The sequence below is a fragment of the Calidris pugnax genome, unplaced genomic scaffold (genome assembly GCF_001431845.1).
Source record: "Calidris pugnax isolate Ruff unplaced genomic scaffold, ASM143184v1 scaffold24, whole genome shotgun sequence".
Classification (NCBI taxonomy): domain Eukaryota; kingdom Metazoa; phylum Chordata; class Aves; order Charadriiformes; family Scolopacidae; genus Calidris; species Calidris pugnax.
The window spans coordinates 10,143,598-10,165,526 of NW_015090922.1; the positions used below are offsets into that span (position 1 = coordinate 10,143,598).

The 21,929-nt window shown below is 40.6% G+C and overlaps 1 long non-coding RNA gene across 1 annotated transcript in view; it reads right to left on the reverse strand.

Moving 5' to 3' along the window:
• Positions 1-18,352, reverse strand: part of LOC106893371 — a 30,741-nt gene extending 12,389 nt beyond the window's left edge. Inside the window, exons 1-5 of the long non-coding RNA XR_001413055.1 lie at positions 18,246-18,352; positions 17,361-17,533; positions 7,490-7,634; positions 3,887-3,947; positions 2,720-2,912 (exon numbers count right to left, since the gene is read on the reverse strand). This is a non-coding gene — a long non-coding RNA (uncharacterized LOC106893371). The remainder of the gene's footprint in view (positions 1-2,719; positions 2,913-3,886; positions 3,948-7,489; positions 7,635-17,360; positions 17,534-18,245) is intronic.
• Positions 18,353-21,929: the final 3,577 nt, after the last annotated feature.

A 21,929-nucleotide genomic window follows, 5' to 3' on the forward strand; every position in this document is an offset into this window, starting at 1 on the left:
CAACCACCCCAGCAGTGCTCACTCAGAGCCCACTTTCTGTTAAGCTCACATGCAGCTCTCCAGAAAGCATGTAGTTTCATAAACGCGATTATTCCTACTTGCAGTACAGAATCCTCATTAGTCTCATAAATGGCACATAGTTCAGGCAGAAGGTAAGGCAACCTGCAGTCGCCACTGCCGTCCAAACTAGTAGGAATAGGACAACGTTGTTTTCTTTACATTTCTGACATGACACATCGCAAAGAAATGCCACATCAGGGTCAAATCACACTAAGCAGCACTGTGCTTTCTGGTCTTGTGATGTGACGTAACCTCTTACAAAGCAATGAAAGAATTGTAATATAAAGAAAGGCTTTTGAAAATTCTGCTAGAAGGAAATAATTGTTGAGCATGGGAAGAAACTAAGTGGCTGGTGTTACCCAAGCATTAAGTGCTGACTCGAGGAAGTGCTCCAGGGTTGTGCCCTGCTGGAAGGAACAGACCAACCCACATGTCCCACGTCAGCATCAGAGGCCACCTAATGCCACTGGAGAGCGTTAAGTTGCTGGATGGGACCCTGTTCCCCAGCTGCCTGGGAAAGCTGCATGCAGCCTGTACTGTCCTCTGCTCCCCTGACTGTGAGACTCTGTCTCACTCCTCCTTTGGGGTGACTCAACACAACCCTATTCCATGCTTTTGTTTGCCAACAGACTGTTTCTCGTCACTCAGCTGGGGTCAGCCAAGGCATTCATTCAAGACAAACAGGAGAGAGGCAGCAAAACTGTGATCCTACTGGAATGAAATGGAGACCCTGCATCCTACAGGTGTTCCTTTCCCACCCTTACATAGTTTTCCTGCCCTTCCCCTACATAGTTTTCCCGTCTTTACTTTCAAAACCAACTGTCTGGGACCCTCTGGCTTCTGAACACTATTACAGCTGCAGTGGCTCAGGATGATTATGAGGCAAGGAAACATGTAAAGGTGTCAGAGAAAAGGCAGATGAAAGAGAAGAAGACGACAGAACTAGGGTCTGGGAAAGTGCAGGGAAAAAAAAAGCCACAAAAAAAAGTGAAAGTAAGGAGAAAAATCACAGGAAAAAAACAGAAGGGACAGGACATACCATCCATAATAAAGGCTAAAAAAGATGTAGGAAGTTTACACTAATTTCATGCGAACTAGAGGGACAAGGTAAGAACTTGACATGGTAATTACATGACACTGGTAACTTCAAGCAAGCATAACTGTTATTGTGCGGTCCTGGATTTAGAAGGACCACTCTTGAGCCTCAAATAATATCTTTCATCCTCTGCAATATATACAGTGATTTCCTTTATTTTTGAAAGCACTCTATCAATTTCACCACTTAAAGCAGACCCTTTTTTAAAGCAGGGCTTAACATGCTAGGGGTTGTAGGCCAGTCCTACAAGAGAACTGTGTACACAGATCTGGAGATGATGATGGCTACAGCAGCATTACTAGGACTTGAGGCCCAAAGGCACAAGTTGAGAAAGAGAGATGCAGGGAGAAGCATCAGAAAGTCAGCCTGAACAGAAATAGATGCAAAATATATTTCAAGATCTTTCTGACTAGATTTGTAAATACAGAGCCAGTCATGAATACGAGCTATGAAACCAATTTCTTCTACTAATCAGTGTCTATTACAGTGCACTACATTATTCCTCTAGGATTTCAAGAATGAAATAATCACAATACTTCCCAGGCACACTTGGACAGTGACACTGATTATTACTGGAAGGATATGCAAGAAAAAAGTTTCTTCTTCTATTTTCACCTGCCATAATACTTAGAATGGCAAATTCATATTTGGAAGCCTCTCGGGTAAGCTTTTTATAGAGTTGCTTCATCTTTTGCAAACACTGCTCTTTCACAGAAAAAAACCTACCATAGTTCCTTCTTGTATTTTTAGATTTAGTTTGTTTTGCTCTTTGCATTTTAAAACAGAAGTGTTTATTTGCAACTGAGCATTCAAGAGGCCCTTAGAAATGTATCATGTGATATCATACTGCAACTCCACAGTACAACAGATTAACTAACAGTAACATTTCTGTTCGCTTAAGTTGCCATTTTATAGATCCCTTCACTTTTCCATTAAATCAAGTCATGACTTTCAAGCTTGCTGATATGAAATGTTGCTTTGCCATCATGTTCACATATTCATATTGTTTCTTTTGAATAACTACAAGATTTCATTAAAATTATTATAAAAATGAGATTATGATTGAAAGCTAGCCAGCGAAAGGCTATGTGTTGTTGCACATAGTGGGTTTACTGTTCAAACTTCTTCCCTAACTAGTTAATACATCTGAGATATTTGTTGAGTGACTTTTTTTTAAAATTAGCTGAATATATCGGGTAAAGCTTTGCTGCACATTCACAGGGTGCAATTCACAGGATTTTTGTTGTCATTAGGTGTTAGGGACTAGAAAAATTGCATTTTTGCAGTAGTATTTTTGCTGTTTGTTTCTCAGAACGAAACAATGACATGACAATTGCAGGTTATAACCTGTGACAAGGACCTATTAGTCCACTGTGCTTGAGGAGTAGCTCACAAATCATAGACCATATGAAATATGGACTAGAGAGAGAGCATTGCCCCTTCTGAGTAATATGGCTCTTACGTGTTCTGATTTATCCATAAACCCAGCCTTGATATCTTTTATGCCCTGCACAGTAAGACTCTGTAAGGTCCTTTTCCTGTTAAGAAAAGTCTTCACTTTACCTGACAAACGTCCAAACTCTGCTGGCCGATTTCTCAAACAGCGCTCCAGTTTGCGGGCAGAGAGGGGGCTCGGATCTGCCTTCCCCTGAGTCGGTGCTGAGGGCCCATGGCCCTCCCGCCATCTTGCCCCCGCCTGCTTGGCCTGCTCCTGGGGAGATGTGCAAAACGCAGCGCGCCGCCGCTCCAATACGTCCTGCATCCCAACAGACTGGATCATTCCCGCCCACACAGCCAGATCAAACAGTGTTCAGGAAACAATCTGGGATCCATATTAGTGCTGGGTGCCGTCGCCGCCAGGGCAGTTTAATGGGGTGGAGGGGGCACTGTTTCTAGCACATTCCAATTGACAACAGCTGGGACGGCTCCACTCAGAGCAGCTGCCTTCACTGCAATGCCTTTCTGTGTGGAAAGCTATATTTTGGCTAGGGATGGGTTTGTTGAGCTTTCTTGCACTGAAGTGTCACACAGAGACTTTTCCTTTGCCCATGGCATGTGACCTTGCCAACTTATGGGCCTGCATCCCCAATAAGAAAAGCAATGTTAAAGGAAAAAAAGGAAAAAAAAAAGAGAGAACACCCCCACCCCCTCCCCAAAGGTTAATTAACCTCAGGTCTGTTCTCAGCAAAGCAAGGCTGCCATGGATAAGTAATAAAAATAGCCTCTCAATGGTCCTTGTGTCTGTCAGAAACTCGCTCTGTGATCTTTCAGTCAAAACCATGAAAGCGGGAGGGGGAGGAGAGGCTGATTCGCTACTGTCCTTTTCTTGTGCGTGTGTTCCCAAGGCTGCCCGGCTCTGTCCTTCAAATCATCTCCACCAGTAAATCATTTAGCTCAACCTGTCACTCTCTGCCATTGTGAGGAGACAAAAGCTACCCATTTAACCCCAACCATGGCTGATTCACGCGGCAGGGAAGGCAGGCTCACAAAAGGAGGCTAGCAGGGAAGGTGGCGGTTGGGTTGAATTTCATGTAGTCTGGTACTGGTTTTCCCTCTCTTTTTTTTTTTTTTCTTTTCTCCCCCCTCCCCCCCTGTTATTTTAAATTAGCAGCACCTCTCATACTGGGATTGTTTTTTGAAGACCACATGTTTGTCAACAGAGATGTTCTGCTTGAGTAATTTGACCCCAGCCTGGCTTCAAAGGTTTGAAAGGACAAGAAACACACATACCCGTATCAGCATACATCTATTGCCCCTTCCACCTGGACAGCTTCTCGGACCAGTTTTGTTGCTTAAAAAAAAAAAAAGTGGAAACAAAACATCCAATTAGTCACAGAGAACCAGAGCTATTGCAGTCAACCTACTATTTGGGGAAATCTGCACCGCAATTATCGGGTTCATTTCAGCTGAAGTATTGCTCTAAACCATCAGCTAAAACTGTACTACCTTGAATCATAACCTCCATCCCAAGTCTGCACCTCAAAGGGGGAATCTCCTGTGTTACAACAGGTTGTTCTCTCTGCCAAGAAATCACTCTGCCCTGGTATTTTAAAATTAAAATTCAGTCCTTAGAAATCAGCTCTTAAGTTTAAGACTTCTTTTCCATAATTGCCCTGGCCAAAATTTACTCTTCATATAACACCTCCCACCCCCAAACAACCAAAATCCTGAAAAACCAACAAGGCCATTAGAGAGCAACAAATTCACATGGTGCTGAAAGTGAAACGAAATGCATAGAGAAAGCAAGCAATACTGCAGATGATAGTTTCACGATTTATTCCTTTCCCCCACTGAATTCCAGAATATCCCTAGTGAGCACAGAATCTGCCGGAAAGCAAACTGTAATTTATATATAAAGTATACCTGCAAATACCCACAGTTTTGATTTCTAATGACACTGTTAATCCACAGGAGAATTCTTCAGTAATTACCAACCAAGTGTAGTGCCCCGTTTTAAGAACCAAGCACTGAATTTGACGAAGACTCACAAGCACAAAATACACCACATCCATGCTTCTCCAGGGACATTCCTGATTTTTTTTTGTTATGCATGTGTGATCCAAGAAATAACTATGTACTATACATTTTTTTGTAATCTTTTTAATGTGCCTTTTAACTGAACAAGGAGTTCAGGATGTGGTTATTGCTTAGTGTGTTAGACATGTTTACTTTCCTGTTGGGCATTTTAAATGCCTTAAATCCTCTTTTCACTATGAATTGTGTGTCAAAATGTTGGTTTGGATATCAAATTCTCTTGTAACCCTGTCATTAGGAAGAGACTTTGTCTGCCTGAGTCACTCTTTTGATTCTTTTGTTTTGTTTTTTGTGTTCCCCTGACAGGTCTATCCTACACCTTTCTATAGCTAGCAGAGTAAAGCAGAGTTGGGAAAACATGTTTTGCATTACTGAGTTCGCAGTCTCACTGTAAGCTTTCTCACAGATTCATCTTCAATGAAGGGTGGAGGGGTGGGGGAGAAAACATGCTTTTCCCTGAGACTGCAGAGTATGTGAATTGCCTTCTCTTTCAACCTATGGGGCAGCCTTCACAGATTTCAGCACAAATGGAAAAAATATCTGATTTCCCATTCCATCTGGATTCAGTTTCTTTCTTCCTCTTTGTATAGTTTCTTAGAGACATCATGGAGCTCACTGGAGGGGCTGCTTACACATGACTATGGCGGCACTGGGCATACTGCCAGAATTTCACTCCAGGAGGCTGCAACAGGAATCTTTAATTAACTTGAACCAAAACACTGAATGGCAAAGAACAAAAGAGTGGGGGGTGGAGAAGGAGAGGAGGAAGGGAGGGAGCAGAAAATAATGTTTCCCATACTAGAATCTCCATTTTTGGTCATCGTATGGCATGATTATAATGTCGTCCCATAGACGTACTTACTAGAGCATAGGTAACAAATAATTCCTAACTCACGTCTTAGAAAATTTTGCTTTTCTGCTCACGGAATGAGTATCTATGATTGCCCTTTGTACAGCATAGTGATCAGTATTCTCTCGACTCTTATATTAACTTGCAGTTTGATTGCATATGTCCTCTACAATTTACAAGATTCTAAATATGAGATGATTTAGTCTCCAGCATCTCCAACATTGCATAACTACACTGGGACAGTGCATAGGAGTTCCAGACGTTGAACAAGATCCTACTCTGCTTGGCATAGTACCAAAATGGTATATCCCTGTTCTCGAAAGTTTACATTCTAAGCATAAGCAAAAATTAGATACAGACAGATGAATAACATAACTACTTACTGAAACAACATTATTCATTGTTGTGAGATGTTTTCAAAACAGAATGGATAATGTTTCACATGCATTTTTCAGAAACATGCAAGATGCAAAGCAGTAGAAAATCAGGCCTGAAATACTTCTCTCACTTGAGCTCAAGGGAACGAGTCGCATGGCTGCTTTGCTGTCCATTTCCTGCTTAAATATGTGTGCAGAATAGTTACTCTAAATGCAAAACTAATGGTGATTTCATGCATATTCATTCAAGTGACTTTGTTATCGAGTCTCTGATACTGTTCTGGCTAATGAGGCTCAGTTGCTCAAATATTTGTGAAAACAAACATAGCAAGGATGTGTACATGCTCAACATGAACTTATTTACGCATTCAAAGGAATATACAAGTGTGAATTGATTTACCAGTTGGTGGTTTGGAGTGCATTGTGTTTGCATCTTTTGGCTTAATGACATCCTAAAAGAATCCAGTTTGTGCTCTCTCTGATGAGAACCAACCTATGGTAGCTGGAGACAAGCAAGAGATTCACTTTAAAAGCACAGGCCTGACCCACACTGAAACATTAATGCAGATGTACCCAAATTCCAAAGAATTATCTCATCCTCAGAAGCATATATCATTACATCAAAAAAGTATTCTTAAATTTCCTGTTTTAAGCTTGTTGATATTGCTGCCTAAACATTTATGGCAAAGAAATCGTATTTAACTGCTCAGTAAAATAATCATGTACTTGCTGAGTATACTGTGAAAACTTGATATAGAGACAAGTTCCAGAATCTCCTCAAAACAAAAAGTTTTCCAGGGAAACTTCTTGTGTCTTCCTCAAATTACGTTGGGAGTAGCTGCAAAAGGATTTAAGAATCTTTAAATTGAATGTGATATTTTTGATAAGGCTCTACTGAGGTTTACAGAGATCAGGGAGCCTGGAGTAAAAGAATCACTGAATGTGCCTTAGAGAAGTCTGTGGGATTTTTTTGCAGCTACCTTCATTGGAAGCCATAATACCCATCAGAGAGCAGACTTGGAGCTATATCTACAATATATTTCTCCAAAATTATATATGTATATGTGTGTTATGTGTGCATATAAAATCAAACCTTTTTATGAGCCATTTTGATTCACCTAACTTAAAAAGAATTGTGCATGAGCTGTACGAGAAGTGCATTCAGAGTGAGAATTCAGTTTACATAACAACGTTTCTATCTGCTAAAATGCAAACTCTGCTCTGAATGAGTCTAGTGTAACTACAGAATATTTAATTCAAGGGCAATCAATTAGACTTAATGGCATGAGAAGAAGAATTTTTCTTCCAAGATTTTTTTTCTCTCTCTCTAAAGAAATTTATATATATTGGTGTGTGTGTGCATGCACATGCATAGATAGGTAGTAGATGGATGGATAGATACATAGAGAGATACCTGCTACGTTACCAAAACACTCCCAAGGAGAAACTAAACATGGTTACTGGAACCTGAGAAGAGTAAGCATGATACAATAGTTGTTCCCCACCTATTCATTAGTATGCTGGCACATTCTGCACTAGAATCACTTTTAAACATTTAAAGATGTTACTTACATATACCTGCACTGAAGGCAGTGTAAATTGTTTCTGGCATTTCTCAGGCAGATGGACTAATCTTAGCAGTATAAACCAGTCTCTCACGCAGTATAATCCAATTTAGAGGTTTCTCTGAAATCTTCTGCTGTTGTTATTTATTTTCCTAAAAAATATCAAAATGAGAAAATGGTTTCAAATTCAAAGTGACAGTAGAATAAAACCTTTTGAAATCCCTAATCAGCATTCATTCCTCATGTAATTAATTCCACTGAAGACAGTAGAGATAGAGCTGAGGCAAAGTTAACTCACATTATTTTCATGTGACAAATAACCCTGAGTCTTTTGCACTAGCTGATTTTAACTGTCAAGTGTTCACAAGTAGAAGTAAAATTATTGATGTGTATATTAACAACCTTTCACTACAAAGATGAATAAGGGCTATCCTGTTCCATTTTCTTTCACATCAACTTTCTGTTGGAATTTACCAATTCCCTTTTCTAGTGAAAATGAGTCCATTCTAAGTGACAAATGGCTGTTAGAAATTCTGCATATATGTAGTAGTCCCAATAAAAATAGTTACCATCATTAGAAATTTAAAAGTCATCAAATCCCTTGTGTCAAAAGACACAATATTACAGGAAGGCTCACAGACTTTTTTTCACTAGCTAACATAGCCCAAACTCAGCAAGCTTTCATTCCATGGGAGCTGCTCACTGGTCTGCCAGTAGTGCTTTCCAGTTTGCTCCATGACTACAATTCCTGTTAGTTTCCAGGCATTCCTAAATAAGGCCCAACTCTTCTCTGCATTAAGATTCTGCCTTACATCACACTTCAGCAATTTTCACTAAAAAAAAAAAAAAAAAAAAAAAAAAGGAGGATATCTGAGAATTCTCTTAGAGCAGAATTTAAATTAAATCTCCTTATTAATGATGTATGGATTTCTTTCATTGTTTAGGAGGCCTGTGAGCAGTTGAAAGAAACAAGAAGGCTTTTAGTAATGGGCACTAACAGCACCATTGTGCTTGCATGGAAGCTCTTGGCCATTCAGTGTCACAGGGTCAAAAACAATCCAAGCTCCCACACCAAGGCACTCTGTAGAAGGCCACACAGACCTCACAACACTGAGTCTTTAGAGCTTGGGTGGGTTTCGGGGAGTGATGTGTTAAGTTCAGCATTGGGAGGTAGAGAGGAAATTAATTTTTATTAAAGTTTACACTCATTCAAACTTCCCAAGTCCATTTTTTGATTTTCTGTGGTACATTGGAAATCTGATGGGAACAACCTAAAGCGTGAATTAGAATTATTATGAAACAGCCTTCTTTTCAAATGCTTTTACTTCTGGTCATCTGGCACAGCTCTCTGTCAAGCACTGGCCATAGTGTTACTGCCTTGCAAATGATAGCATTAGAAATCATAGAGGTATACAAAGCAGGGGGAGGGGGCAGAGGAAACAGGACTAGGAAAGGAATTTATATTTGGCTTCATGACCATGAACCTTATGAACTGTTGTATTTAATTGCTAAGAAAATATTTGAGTCCCTTTTTATCTGGTCCCCCTCTCTTTTTCCAGCTTTTGCAATGTGTGGCCTAGATGGTGCTTTAAGTTGCAGATGGCAGTAAAAGAAGTTTCATATACTTCAGAGGGAAGCTAACTGCATATCCCTGCATAACTACTAAATAAACAGTAAATTCTGCATTTTGCTGCACATTACCAGGCACAGGTTACAGATGTATATTGATTATACAACTCCACAGCATGTACAAATTCTAAAGCATGAAACTGGTCCGCTGTTAAAAAGCACATATTTTACAGTGATTTGTTATGTCAGTGAAAAGAATTTGATAACCTGAAAGCCCCAAACATTGCAAAAATACCAATATATTGTTTAAACTTCTTTTCTTTTCAAAAAAGTATGCTGTTCTATTCTCACTAGTGTCAGGGAAATGTAATAGGGATGGGAGAAATACAAAGCTTTTCATGCACACAATACACATCAATGTTCCTATTCCGAATGCATGCAGAGCACAGCGCTTTTTTTCTGAAGTTTACCTTCTCACCCATGAAGAAGTTTTACGTCTCCTGGCTTCACAACTCTGGCAAGACTTTCTTTTCAGTCTTTAATACTACCCTATTGCAAACTTTACCACATGAGTTTGAGAGAGTATTTTTGTTTCCTGAGGGTTCAGAGGTATTATTCTAAAACCAATTTTGTTTCAGTCTCACGTCAGAACCGTGCAGGAGGCATTCGTAAGCACAAGGAGCAAAGCTGGTAACTGAGGACTTCTATTTTTGACTGGTGTTTTAAAGTAAAGAATGTTTACCTTGTGTTTTGAGTGAAACTAATGGTAAACCACAGCAGATCTGTTGGTGTTTTGTACAGTGATGTTCCTAGATTAGAAGCAAACTTTCTTTGTGAAGGGGCTAACAATACTGCAGGGGGCCATCTTGCTTCACTGAACTGGAACATCCAGTCTTTTGAGAGCACTCACACATTAGGTCGTAAGATTACTCTCACTATAGCAACCCTCTCCACTACAATCCTTTTTTTTTCTTTTCAGAGGTTTGAGTTTTTTTAATTATTATTTTGTTTTTAAGAAGAAGACGCTATACAAATTAGCTCTGCCACTACATATTATCTTCCCCAACACCTTCTACCCTTTCTCTTCCTAAACTTCCTCCACTATCACAGCCAGTTTCAGTTCAGTTTTACTCAGCGTTCAGCTTCTGCACTTCTGTTTGTATATAGGGTTGTTTTTTTAAAGAACTGAGTCAGGACAAGAATGTGGTGCTCTTTATCTGGCAAGATCAGTAAAATGTTGAATTAGAAAATTCAGGGCTCCTCTTGATAGCTTTAATACTCAGTTTCTCTGAAAACTAGGCTTTGTCTCTATGACCCTTTAGTCCAGTGATGGGGCAGTTGTGAATGAAAAGTAGATACTCTATGAAATGGTTTGAATCTCATCTATCTGATAAAACTGCTGTACTACAGAAGGTGTCAGAGCAAAATTAATCAGCTGGGTGGTATCAGAGAAGAGAAAACCTGAAAATCAATGAACAGCTGTCTCTCCAAACGAGAACACCTTAAACAGTAGCATGACTGAAGTCTAGGGGGGGAAAAAAGGTAGATATTCAAGAAGTCATTGAAAAACCAAAGCAAGTTGGGCCTGATCAGATGCAGGAAAACTTCAAGGCTCATGGATCCAGTACTTGTATCCAAATTCAGCTGCCTGCTGAGTGGGGAAGAGGAGCCTGATGTGTGATCTTGCATGACTTATTTGAAGTTTTTGGTGACCAGATCCACAGGGGCAATGATGGGTACCTGTCCTGAATATACCTGCTTCTGAATATTGCTGATCCTGTGGTCTATAGAGATTCTTCAAAGGCAGGAAACAAGCCAGAGACCACAATTTAGATCCCTGATTCTATTTTTGATACAGACTCAGACACACAAAATAACCTAAAAGGTCAAATTCATAGCAAAACACATTAGATATAGTGTGAGAAAAACATAAACTGGTTATTACAAAAGGTAAGCTCCACTACAGCTTATCCAAATAAAGATTTGTATTTTCGCTCACCTTTTGATAGCTAGCTGGCAAGTAAACTCCTGTGCAAGAAACTGTGTCAAAAGAGAAAGCCAGACATGTTGGGAGCAGCGTTTGTTTTCACTGAAATATATGTTTCATGCCTAACCCAAGAATGGAAAGTAAAAATCTAGATTATGCAATGCACCTAAGAAGAGGGTTCCTAGGACTCAATCACTGCAGGAAGGGATGTCCATTATCTTAGCAATGAAGTCTGCTTTTGTCCCTGGAGAAATAAAAAAACGAGCTAGCCAACTACATATGAGCCGGGTTTAGGTTGCCGACCCTTGATCGGGTGTTGACAGAAGCTGGGAAAAGGAGGAGGCGGCTTTCTTGGCTTGAATCTCATGTTCTGCCAAAGCTATTTTGAAACTAAGTTGGAAATTTCCTTGCAACACCACATGTGATAACAAAAGTGACCTTATAGAGAAAATATTTAACTTGCTGCTTCAGGAACCCAGACGGTTATTCATATAGCTCAGCATAAAAAGCAAAAGAAATAAGACAGTGTATCACACTGCTGAGCTGTGTAAAGTTATGAAGACACAAAATTATTTAGTCATCCATCACCAATATGCAGTATTACAGGCACCTTGGATAAAATGTTAGTGTTATTCTTCATTTCATTCTTCTTTTATGTGATCTTTCATCAAAGGACTGAAGCAATAGAATTGACCCTTTTAGCAAGAGCAATTCAGTCTAATTTAGGGCCAGTACTAGGGCTGACCAGGACATCACCATTTCTTTTCCATAAGAACAGTGCATTGAAATTAGATGGCTGGTGCAGCTGGCTCAGTAACTGGACTGCCCTCAACTAGCCCAGTCCAGGGTAGGAGGTGTGGGATAAGTAGAAGTACTTGTCACTTGACAGAGAAGATCCCATTGAGCAGTCCAGCTCTCCCCCTTTCCCACCCGAACAGTAGCTCCATCAGTCCCTGATACAGGCCACAGATTTCAAACTATAGTAGAGCTGGCACTGGAAAAGGCTTGTTGCTTCCATGTGAAGAACCTCAAACCGTTTCCTAAAATAGAAGCCACACAGTGCAGAGTGATACCTAAGTGAGCAGGCTAAGGGCAGAGTCTAAGATGTTTATGACTGTACAGGGTGATTTATCAATTAACCCTAGGGATAGTCCACGGCAGATGACATTACAACAGTTGGAAAAGCAGCGTGAGAAAGCCTGCCGCCCTGCACCAGGGCTTGTTTGGTACTGGTTCTGTGGCTGAACAGAGACACCAGTGTCAATGCTACATTCAGAGAAAGAAAAGTTAAAGCTCTAGTTAATAAAGGCTGCTTATGTTGGAGTCAGCTAACTTTGGTCAAGCAATAAACTTGAAAGTCTTTTCCCCCAAGGGCTTCCTTTTTTGTCTCTAAAACAAAGGAAAGTGAAATGAAAACAAGAAGTCCAGACTATATAGCAGAGCATTATGTGACTAAGCCAGCTGTTGCTCTGATACTGTTATTTTTGTAGCCCAGCCTCCTCTGAGAGAAGGAAAAGCCTAAGTCTGCCCACAGACCTGTTGCTTTTGATAGCTAGACAGGGCCCTATGCATTAGTATGATATTCTTTAGCCCTGTGAACCTACACATGTATGATAGGGAGCCTGAGCTGCCAACAATATATAACGGTTGGAAAACCACTTACTATTTATTTACTTCTACTAGCAAAAAAGAATCGTGGGAGTAGTTTGACTAACTCTATTGTTCAGGTACTCGTTCATTAGGTGCTTAGTTACTTTTAACACTTCCAACAGTGCAGCAAGTTATTTACCAGCGATTCCAACTTCAGCAAAGATGCCCTCCAGCGCTGTGAACTTACAGCTTTTCATGCCCTAGTGTTTTAATGAAAGCCAGGCAAATATCTCACAGGGCTGGGTTAAGGTGGGGTTGGAGGGGGAGGTTTATATTAAAATACAATACAGAACCAAAGACGGTGATAAAGACTAAACAAGGGGAAAGTCTTCCCTCTCTGCACTCACTTAGCAAGCACATGGAAATAATTGTTGGCCCAGAGACACATATCCATAATTCCCATTGTGCTTCGAGAGCCGGCATACCAGCCTTGCGCACCCTTACAGAGCGCTCCGAGTATTGGAATGCAAATCTGCACACCAAGCGTCAGGATTTGCGTAGCCAATATTCTCACAATAAGCAACGTTATCAATGGGAACAAGGCTCCCCAGACCAGGCCAGCAGCCACGGAGCTTGCAGGAGTTCATCAGCATGGGAAAGACTTGTAAGTGGAGAGGCTCTCCTGTATTTAAAATAATTGATTTACTATTCATGTTGGATGAAGACTGAGTCTAATCCAGTGTGTTAAAATAAGCAGATGTTTGTTGAAACAAGTAAGGACAACCCAAATAATTCAATAACGTGTTGTTGCTATTTTGATAGAAATGAGTTTTTAAAAATTCATGGAAGTTTCAAATAAAATTGTGTGTTTCTTTTGGCTAGGTCATAAAATGACCAAAGCCAAGAAGCTTCTTTTAATAGCTGCATCACAGAAGTGAAGAAGGGCCAAAACTGGGTGTCCTGCAGACATGTCAAGTTCCTTCTCTCCCCACAGAGTGCCAGACCACTTGAGGTGACAAAAGCAAGCGGTTAGGTGCCAGGGCCAGGGCAGGGAGGCAGTGATGTTCAGCTCCTGCCAGGGACCATGCTGCCAGCCTTGCTCTGTCTCCACACATGGAGCACAGCAGGCAGCAGCTCTCCATCCCCAACCCAATGGCGTTGCCTCCTCACCGTTTTCTGACCCCACATGCTATACGTCGCGACTGCATGGGCAGCTCACGGAGCAGGCTGCCACACTACCCAGGATTGTGGAAAGGGAGAAAGCCACCATATCATAAGAGAAATAAGGGTTAGCTGCCAGGGACTCAGTTACATGAATCAAAGCATAAAATGCCACAGGTCTCAATTCTAGCCTCTTTTGCCAAGGTGAGCAAGACAGACTGTTTTATCATTTAGATAAAAATCAAACATTTAGTACACAGAAGTTAAATTTTGCTTTGGGGGCATGGAAGGTTACTGTTTGGATTTGAATCGGAGTTCCAGAAAATACTCTAATGCACATCCTCAGCACCAAAATGTATTGCTGCAGACTTAACTTCATTAAGTAAAGAGGACTGTGTGAAAATCAGCACTTTCACATTCAACAGGGTCCCTCGAACTGGGACTCTACTCACGCTGGCAAGACAGGTGATACTTGGGACAACAAGCGTAGTAACAATAACTAATGGAAACAGAAGAGTCATACTCTGACCCAGACTCCTATGTGCTTATTTAAGGAGGAAAACAGACATAATTACTGTGAATTTAGGCCTTTAGCTCTGCAGCTATTTTCATGCTTTGGGATAAAGACAGATGATCATCAACAAAATGGCTTTGCTAAATTCAGGTTAATGACTGAAGTCAATGCATAAGCTACATAGAGTCACAGTGGGTGCATTTGAAAGATGTCAGTGGAAGACTGAAAAATTGTTTTTCACAGAAAAGAATTTCTCGATGGATAGGGAAATAATCATTTTGAGAACTATAATTCTACTTTCACTGCTACTTTTCACATCACACCCTTTCAAAAGAGAAATTCAAAACTGGAACAAATCAGTTAACACCATATATATATATAAAATATATATATATATATATATATAATGAAATAGAATTTTAAAATTACCATACTGAACTAGGTGCATGTGGAAATACAAAAATACAAACACTGATGCTTTTTATCAGAAAATGAGACAGGAAATTAATAATGTAAGGTTTTACCATCCTATCTGACAAAAGAAGAAACAGATGTCCCAATGAACTCTTCTCGTAACTTCATAGCATGGAGAATGTTTTCATCAACTAATAAGATGCAACCACTTAAAGCAAAAGCAGGGTGCAACTCCTTGATTTCTCCCATATACTCTCCGCTTTGGTGTTACTGCTGTTGCCTCACTATCTTGATCATAAATTGTTGTTTATAACTTAGGGCTGGGAAGCATCATCAGTAATGTAAGTTTTCTTGACATAGGGCTCTGAGGGATGGTTTTGCCACATCCTTCACAGCCCTGTCTCATAGATGTGGCATTATGATTTGAAAACAATAAAATAAAAAATTTCTGTAGTAGAAATATTGTTGCATTCCAACAGGATCTACAAAGTGAGTCAGAATTAGGCTGGAAGTATTTTAGGGTTTCGCTGTCAGATATGATTCCAAGACCAAAAGGCTCATGCTCTGAGTCTAAAATTTTAGTCTTAGAAGAGTATGACTGCATGCATGTGAAAACAGATAGTTGGGCTTTTTGCTCAGAAGAACCGAAACTCCAGGCTCTGTTAGTGTACTAGTGCCCTTACAAATGATCTATTGTACTTTCTACTGTTTACAAACAGAGCCAGGTTTAAGTCCGTGTGGAGAAACAGACTGGTACACAATAGTGCTAAGACTGTGCTCCACTGTTTGTAGGAGAAGCTGAATGAAGAGTTAACAATTATAGTCCTGCTAATGATAATGTAGTTTGGTTAACTGCAAACAGAGAAAAAGTCACAGCTCAGTTTTTTATTTCTGCTTCATTTCCTAGAGAAAATATTCTGCACCAGACCAATGAGCAGGGACTGCAGATCTACTCCCAAAGCCCACCAGTATGACAAAGAGAACACTAGTCCTGAAACTGAGGGTTGTCCCCTCTGATTCCCATATTCTGGCAGCGCAGCTAATCTGCAGAGGGCATTAAAAGGGCACCAACACTGCCCTCTCCTTCTGCCTCTTTGGCTCATAGACAAGCTCAAACTGAGCACAGTGATGTTACACCTGGCAGCAAGGATGTGGAACACCTTCACTAGAAAGCACCGAGGTGTAATGAATTGCTGCATTCCTTCCTAACCAGTTTCCTTCCATATTTTTTTTTTTTTGTGTGTGCCAAAGGTGTGAATACTAACCAGCAGTTTCAGCTATATGTTTTTGTAACTTTCTAGGCCCCCTTTACCACCACGGTTATTCAGAAACAACTGTTGAAATCCCTGCTGCCACTACACTTCCAAGGTGTTATGTCTTCTCTAGGTTCAGTCCTGATGCCTGTGTAGACTGCAAGTCATGCCTAAGGTATTTTGAGTCACTGTTTATTTTACCAGCTATCACAACCTTTTAAGGAGCAAGATGGGTTAAATAAATAATGTAATGAGCTACTAGCAAGTCCTTTCCTCTCCCTTACCCCGATCTGCAGAACAGCGATCATTGAACCACACTGTAAATTAGCTGTAATAAAAAAGGAGAGGGAAAAAAGAGAAGCAAAACATAAAAAAGCAACTTTGAGCTTCAGAAGGTTGTATCTCAACAAAAGAGCATTGTCATTGGTGAGGAAAGAAAATACAGAAATGTTTTTAAGGGGTTAAATAAATATTTTTGAGATGAGTATTAGGTATCCATTAATGTCTGTCTGTTTCGCCCACCCTAATATCCATCCTTCGGTTATCCTGTTACCAAAATGAGAGAGAGACTTTCCCTTTAATTTGCTTTGCAGTCTGATGGTTGAAGCCAAGAAAAAAAAAACAACAAACCTTTCTGGCTCTTTTGAATGAATGGTCAAAGGTACCTTTGCGGCTCCTTCACAGGGTGAACTAATCTGTGACAACTGTAGCTAATCTGATAAGAAGGCCCGCATGTGTGCTAATGTGCTAATATGAGGGGATTCAGAGCAGTCAGCGGTCGGGAAAAACCACCGCTTCCTAAATGGACCCTCATATGCAGCAGCCCTGGCCAACATATGCGCATTTTAACACTCGCTTAACAGGGAGACAATGCGGGGGCCTTTGTTGTGCAACACAGAGGCGCGATTCTCAGGGTGGGAATTTCTGCCTCACAGGCGACATTCTTTCAGATGGGATGCAAGGGGCTGGTGGCCTGGCCGCGGCCCGGAGCCGGGACCGCAGGGCTGGGCAGAAAGGTTGGGTGTACATGTGAGAAAGGAAAGCCCCTCCACTTCTTCCTTCACTGAGAGACTCAAAACCTGGGTAATCCCTGGGCGTGCAGGAGGGAAGAAGGCAGAGAAAGGGAGGAAGGAGGGAGGAATTGGCCTAAATATGTTGGACCAGATCTCTAGCCAGGATAAAATAAGCTTGGCGACTATGGTGCTTTATCTAACGGGTCTTTAATCAGGTTGACACCAATTTGTAATGTTGTGCTGTGCTTTATTTTATTTATTGTCTTTGAAGGAGAGATCTTAAGTGCTCCACTGGAAAAACTAAATAACATTTCCTTGGCCCCTTGATTTTACCTCACCCTTAGGAAAATTTACCTGAGAGATGATAGGCAACTTACTTTTTATATAGACTTCACAGGCGTTGAAACTTGAAACGTCAAGAGACAGGCTGTCAAGAGAATTCAACGCTGGTCATGGCTGTGGTGCCTCTCCTGGACATGAACGTGCCCGGCAGACCGCTGTGGACCCTCAGCAGTTCCCCACATTCCTCTGTTTTCAGTTGTCCCACAGCCTAATGCAAAACAAAAAGAAAAGTGTGAGCCAATACATACCTGGAGACTCACCTAAGAGAGAAAAGTTTAATAACTGCCTCTTGTGAGTTGAGAACAAAACTTTTCAGTTGTGCCTTCGTATGGTTGGTGCCCAGCACCTTTCCAGTGTGGTTGGTGCCAGATCAGTACAGTTACCACAAGCTTGATTAAAGCACACGGACAACAGGCACAAAATAAAATACTGTAAATTCCATTTAAACATAAGAAAAATACTTTTTTACTGTGAGGGTGACCAAACACTGGAACAGGTTTCCTAGGCAGGTTGAGGAGTCTCCACTCTTTAGAGACACTCAAAATCCAACTGGACACTGTCCTGGGCAAGGAGCTCTAGCTGAACCTGCCTGAGCAAGGGGTTGGATGACATGAGGTGACCTGCACACGCTTCTTCCAACCTCAGCCATTCCGTCATTCTGTCACTCAACGAGCTCGGTGTATTACCCATCCACAAGTTTTATCCATAGTTATTTCATTTGACTGACAGCACAATGACAACAGCAAAGGGAAAGCAACACTAATATTAGCTCTTTTATCTCAAACAATACTCTTGTTTTACCATGAGGAAAAAATTAAAACTGAGGGAACATATAAGCTGCTAATACGGCCTCAGAGAAGTGCTCATCCAGAGCACTTCAGATCCAAAGTGCTTTGTTCCAAAACATGGACCAGACTTACCTGAGTATTCCCATAAGAGCACAACCCTGGTTTTACAGCTGCGGAGTTTTTACCCTTCTTCCATTTAAAACATATTCCCATAGCAGAACTGACAAAAGTGGTGGGATTCCTCAAATAATGAGTAGTGTCTGGGGTATCTGTAAAACAGTATTATTCTGCCAACTCAAGACCTGTTTGATTTTTCTCAGCAAAAGTATTGGTGAGCAAGAAAAACTGTTGTGAATGTTTCTAAATATGTAAATGAAGAAATCTTATTTATCCCTTTCCACTTTGTTGCATTCAGGGATAGTATTTTATGTTTGAGTTTTGAATGCATAACAAATGACCCCTACTGAATAGTGACGACATTTCCTCTCAGAGGAAGTCCTGAGGGAAGGAAGGTCCCACATAAACAAACTTCCACTCAGTACAATAGAGTAGCCCATAAATGTGACCATTTTTTCAGGGCATGGGTGAGGCTGACACTCTCTTCCTGCTCATGCAGTCCAGGGCTTATCGCAGTCCCGTTTCCCTGTAATTTAAATGTTTGCATAGCTTCTAGTTCATTTGTATTTTTTCCCCACACAGTGCAGATGTATCCCATTTTCCTGTTGCTGTGGAACACAGCCACAATTTCCAACAGTGTTACATAAATGACCATCTGTGGTAAAAAAAAATGCTGATGCACAGGATTGCAGTGTGAGAATTTTAGCTAGCTAGCAAAATTTGTGCTATTAATACTTTTGACACTTCCTGACAATAAAGGCAAAATGCAGTGTTCCCTCTGTTTTAACATATATCTACAGTATGACAGACAGTCTGTTGCTGCGTGCAGGGAAGAATCTCCAGGGAAAAGTTAAATACAACCTATGTCCAGCTTTCCTTTTCAGGAGAGTAAAGGCAGACTAAGCTAATTAAAAGTTATTATACTGATCACGAGAGCGATATCTAATAGAAATAAAGAAGAATGCTAATATTTCATCAGCATATTTTTGGCATCTTTTCATTTGCTGACTTCCAGAATCTGCAGTGCTAGAAACACTGAAACACAGACCCCTGTGACTGGCACAAGACTTGTCATAATAGATGATGGTAGTAGTAAATTGCCAGTGCTTGTGTTGATGGGGATGAGAGGAAATGAAGATTTTGCCAGTGATTTTCACAGACACATGGTGCCATTCCAAGTGGTAGATGGGCACAAAGGCTGCTTTTTTTTTTCCTGTCATCCCAAGACTGACACTTGCTGCCTCATCCTCTTCAAAACACTGCTGTAGCAACCCTTCTTTTTCTCTGCCTCTGATTCCTCATCCTGTGGTCACTCATCTTTCATAACAAATCTCTCTTTTCTTAGGCATCACCTTGCTCAGATAGTCCTGGCTACTTGCTGGCTCCACATCAGATTTCACTTTCCCCCACCTTCCCGATTTCTTTAACTTCTCCTAGTTCAGTTCAAAGTTCCCCTCAATCTGAAACCTAAAAGCCACAGTGACACAAACAAAACTTTTCCAGGATGTCTGATTAAGAATGAAACAGTATGTGTTTTCTTAGGGTTTTTTCTTCCTTTTTTTACCAAACGTTGAACTGTTATGTTCAACTATTATTTGCAGGAAAAAAAAGTGCAAGCGGACATAGATCAAGTACAGTTTTGTTCCAAATGGGTGAAGTTTGTGAATTTCATGCACCAGGATCAGATAGGTTTGGGCAACCTTAATAACTTGTGCCAATAGGCATGCATAGTTATATTTACACACGTGGTCTTCTGATAATCATGCCTGAAGTGCACTCACAAAACAAGCGCATTCATGCACCAACAATCAAATGTGTGTACAAAACAGAACTATGAATATTGCATGTATCTGCATGTGCTGAGGCACCAGCTTTCTCAAACTTGTGCTTCGCACTTATGCTTCTTTTTCTGCTCTTACAAAACACTTTGAAAGTATTGGTGTTTATTCAAATGTAACTCCTGAGTCCTTTTAGTTGTAGCTCTTTAGCACCAATCAAACAGTTTTCAATCCTCTGACAGAAAATTATTCTGTCGTTACTTTCTACAGCTGATTTCTATGAATTGCAGAATGTGATTTTGTTCATTCATAAATAGCAGCAATGGGCAGACATGTCCATTAATAATAGATTAATAATAATTATTATTAAAAATTAAAAAAAACCAAATGGTAGTAGCAGAAGAGAAATTTGCTATAACGTCCAGATCTAGGGAAAACAAATAAAAATAATGAGATTTCTTTACCTGTGAGATTCAAATGTCCTTTCATTTGAATTTCTTTCTCTTTTCTCTCATATTTTTCCTGTAGACAAGAACATTTTGGCTTGTTATCCAAAGAAAAGAATGTGAATGAGAAGTAAGTAATTCACAAAAACACATATGCTCACACACAATCCCCAAGAATTCTGAGTTTCTGAAAATTTTAGGCACATCTCCTTTTTGCCAAGTTAGGCCATTTTTCCTTCTAATTTTATAGAAGTCAATATGCAAGTCTCTCTAGTTTTCTCAGTAGCCACTGTGAACTGCTTGTCATAACCTTAAGAGACCCTGAGAAATCAAAGCACCTACAAAACCTCTGCTTTGGGATTATTTTGAGTAAAATCAAACATCCTGGTATGCAGTTCTGGAAAAACAATGAATATAAATGTCACATTCAGCCATTCACTTTTAGTTCAGACTACGTGTTTTTCTGCCAAAGGACTATACATGGTATATAATCCTTAGCTCCTTCAGGATTTTAATCTGCCGTGAAGCATATGGTAAAAAAGGTAAGTGTTCTGTAGAACCATTAACTTGCCTAAAGCAATGTGGATGTTCTTTATTTCTTTCTTGAAAGACAAAGAGCATCTGAAAGTAGTTAACAGCCCAAACCCTATAGTTTGCTGAGGCAGCAAAAAATGAACCTGGAAATGTCCCTGCAGGGCTGAGTTTTATGTTAATTAGTCAATTCCCAGGGCAGTGCTTGTATTGACAAGAGTATGTTATTGTTCTGCTTCCTCAGTTAGTACCAAGAATGTAAGAGCACAACATATAAATACATTTATTTATCAGCACTAAAAACATCAGGGGGATTGTGTTATATCAAAGCTATAGCCCACAGAAAAATTGCAGAAACCCCAATTCTGATCTCACTCCAGTGAGAGAACAGAATTGTCCTTTTAATGTAATCACTCATTGTAAAAGGGATTCCTTTCAGAATATCAAAAGCCTTAGGTCAAACTTTACCTTGTAAAAAGCCCATTCAGTAGCATTCCCAAAGAATGGGGCTTTCAGAAGCATTGGGCTCAACCAGCTCCTGGTGCTGAGGAAGGGCAAGACAAAACCACCAGAAAGCAGTCCAGAAGAAAAGTGGCTGAGGATTTGCTTTCTTCTAAGGGAGCTGTGGAGCAGCTCAGTCTGGAGGACATGGCACTGGTGCCCGTGCCCTCTCTCCCAGCCTAGATGGTAGGCTGCAAAGCAGCATCCAAACAAGGTCAGCCAAGCTCTGGAGAAGCAAACGCCTGGTATGGCACCAACCCCTTTGTGCTTCCTCCTACAGGATCAGTGTGGCTGGCTCCTGGAAACATATTCATGTGGGGAACTTTATACACATTGAAGAGGACCCACAGAAGACAGCACGATCTCTTTATAGGTCTGCCTGTTGTTTAGCCCTATCCATGCCCGTTTGCTGCTGTGATCAACTCACACACTGAACAAGGTTG